The following is a 2272-nucleotide window of genomic DNA, read 5'->3' as shown; positions in this document are numbered from 1 at the left end:
ATCTAATCCTGAGACCTTTTACTATGTGAGGGCAGCAATTCTAATCCTGGAGACCTTTTACTATGTGAGGGCACCAAATCTAATCCTGGACATACTCTGTTGACTTGTCCACCAGTCGCCACTTTCTATCCTTTTTTCAACCAATAATAGATTTGTTCCTTATCCAGTTTGTACTGCATTTTCTCATTATTTCCCTTTTCAACCAAGAGACCGGTTGGGTATCTAGTCTCTACTACTTTCACCATATTATTTCCTCTTTGAATCAAGTCCTAGATTCATGCTACAACTTTCCCCCTTTCTTCGTTGTTTGAACAAAGCCCTAGATTCGAAAGCATGAAGTAGCTTTACCTCTAATAATACTAAAATTTTAGGTGGCTTTGGAAGAGCTGATGGGAGTAGAAAAAGATGCACATGCAGACACGTGGGGAGCTGGGGCAGTAGAGCAAGGCCGCTTTCGAAGAACTTATACCTGCGGGTCGTCGGGATGTTGGCAGCGGCAGGTCGGATCTGCGGACAATACGACAGGGAGGAAGAAGGGTCGGAGGACCTCCCGAGCCGGCGCTGTGTCGGAGAGAACGACACGGGTAGAGGATCGGGCCCGTCCGGCAGCTGTGGGTTTCCTCCCTCGCTGGCGATGACCGCGTGAACGATGCACCTAGTCCTCTACACACACCAGCCGAAGGGATCTGGCCAGATCTGTGACCAGCGGTGAGCAGAGAGAAAACGTCGCTACCGATGTCTTGTTTATATCTGGAGAGGATGAGAGAATGAAGAGAGCAACCCTAGTAAAGCAAGCGCTCAGGCCCCTGCGTACATATATAGTGGAGTGATTATCTTTTTCTCTCCACAACAAGCGTTTCAATTTGTGTACGTGGCATTAAAGAAAAGAAACTCTCTATTTAAGGTGACTACCTGTACGACTCCTACTTACTACTACTACTAGTAGTATTGTTCACTTGTGCTCCCCGGCCCTCCATTCATTGAACAACCCCACAGGTGAATAAACATACAGTACTAGTATTTATATAGAACGAACAAGCTCGAACTATTTTTGCGTAGTTAAAGTTGAGGGCGGGGCTTTTCCCGGGCAGTACGCGCGGCAGTTTTCACGTAGGCGGTTTGACAGAGAGGCGAGGAGGGTGAGGGAGTAGCGGATTCAACTTACTTACTGCTGGAAAGGTCGGGCTGTGCGATTTGAACTCAACTAACCCAAAAATATCCAAACAGGAGGGTTAGTTTGGGTTAGTTTGAACTCAACTAACCCAAAAATATCCAAACAGGAGGGTTAGTTTGGGTTACTGTTTGGATCCACGTGTTAGAGTTAGTTTGGGTTAGTTTGAACTCAACTAACCCAAAAAAAATCTAACCCACCCAAGAGGTGCTTATTTGGGTTAGTTCTTCTCAGGACACTAAAAAACACATTTTTCTCTCTCTCTCTCCCCGCAGCAGATCCCTCCCCACTTCCTCGAAGCTTCTTGTCCTCTCCCTCCCTCCCTCCCTCTCGCACCGCCCATGAAGGCACCTTGCCGTATCCACGCTCCATCTAACCCTGTCATCCAAACACCTCTTTCGCTAGAGTTACTTCAGGGTTAGTTCAGGATTAGAATCTAACTCTAACCTTTAGCTGAGTTAGAGTATCCAAACAGGGCCTTTGAGAGAGACGAGGAGGGAGAAGCGATACGGGCTGCTGGATTACTAGAGATAGGTGTCGCACAGAAGCCAAGAAATATGGTGATAGCGTGGGTTAGCCATGTACTAGTATGATGTAACTACACTGGGCTGCCGTGTTTCGTACTCTTCCAGTCCACTGTGGAGATGATTGGTTGATTTTATATCGCTGAATAATATAAAATATTATGAGTGCAGACGCTCCACCCCGAGGTTCCTTGCTCCTTCTCGGCCGTCGGGAATCTATGTTCTTCCACTCTATTTTTTTACGTGAGCTTTGTTCATCCTTTTGCCAACACGCGACACATCTAGCATCAAGGTGCACGTGTCATGCAAGGATCGTTCCATCTATATGAAGAACACGTGGGACTGGAACTACGAGACGGACATGTACCCATGAGTGGATGTGCGAACCTGTGTAACGTAGCGCAGTAAGTGAAGTAGAAAGGCACAAATAGTATGAACATGCGTGGCATATAGGCATTCGTCTCTTACTACCACTAAATGTTGTACGTGCAATGCCCGGTGATGTTATGGAGTACGTGACTAAGTACTCTACTAGTACTACTACTACTATATTAATTGGAGGCACATATTAGGTTTT

The sequence above is a fragment of the Triticum aestivum genome, chromosome 4D (genome assembly GCF_018294505.1).
Source record: "Triticum aestivum cultivar Chinese Spring chromosome 4D, IWGSC CS RefSeq v2.1, whole genome shotgun sequence".
NCBI classification, from domain to species: Eukaryota; Viridiplantae; Streptophyta; class Magnoliopsida; order Poales; family Poaceae; genus Triticum; species Triticum aestivum.
This window is presented reverse-complemented; position numbering follows the sequence as displayed.